At 44.0% G+C, this 885-nt stretch overlaps 1 non-coding gene across 1 annotated transcript; it reads left to right on the forward strand.

Moving 5' to 3' along the window:
• The first annotated feature begins 251 nt into the window (after positions 1 to 251).
• On the forward strand, positions 252 to 343 carry trnar-ucu (transfer RNA arginine (anticodon UCU)). Its single transcript is given in 2 exon segments — positions 252 to 288; positions 308 to 343. It is a non-coding gene; the product is annotated as a tRNA-Arg (tRNA).
• Positions 344 to 885: the final 542 nt, after the last annotated feature.

Here is an 885-nt window from a genome sequence, read left to right on the forward strand (position 1 = left end):
AAATTTCTATGAGTCTCTGGCAGCACATAATTTAAAATAGACAAAGAATGATCCAGAACTGACACCACATCCCGTTTAAACAGACACAGAATGATCGAGGTGCGATGAAAGTTCATCGACCTGAAACGTGAAAATTGTTTCTCTCTCCGCAGATTATTCCTGGTCTTCTTAAGTGTTTTCAGATTTTTCTGTTTTTAGTTACAGTTTCGGCATCAAAACTATTTTACTTTTGTATTCGTTTAGCTCACGGCGGTTCTGTGGCGCAATGGATAGCGCATTGGACTTCTAGTGAGCAGTTTAGCAAGATATTCAAAGGTTGTGGGTTCGAGTCCCACCAAAGTCGGATTTTGCGTCAGGCTTTCCTGTTTACTTGGCCGCACAAATGCATTTTGCAGCATATCAACAATTCAGACAGGGAAACTGCTGCCCGAGCACTTATTTTTACAAAAGTAGTTCCAATCACACCCACTTTTCCTCTGAGTTCTCTTAGCGCCCTGAATCGATTACACAGAAGCAGGAGCAGGTCATCCAGATTGCAACACATGGCCAGCAGGAGTCCATTAACCCCCTCAAGCTAGTTGCAATGCACAGGAGGAAGCCATTTAGCTCCTTGAGACTGTTATACAGGGACAGAGGGAGGAAAGTAAATCTTCAGGATTGAGCCAGAGGAGAGGCAGAAGTCATCCAGCTCCTTGAGCCTGTTGTACAAGAAGATTCGAAGCCCATTTACCCCTCGAAACTGTTGCATAGAATGAGTACGAGGCATTTCAGACCCACGAAACTGTTACACTGGAACAGGAGGATTCATCAAGCACATTACACAGGGGGGCGGGGGGGTAATCAAAAAAGCATGATATTTATGTTAATGCAAGAGTAATCCAGAGA

Source organism: Pristiophorus japonicus, unplaced genomic scaffold, assembly GCF_044704955.1.
Source record: "Pristiophorus japonicus isolate sPriJap1 unplaced genomic scaffold, sPriJap1.hap1 HAP1_SCAFFOLD_47, whole genome shotgun sequence".
In the NCBI taxonomy this organism is placed as follows: domain Eukaryota; kingdom Metazoa; phylum Chordata; class Chondrichthyes; family Pristiophoridae; genus Pristiophorus; species Pristiophorus japonicus.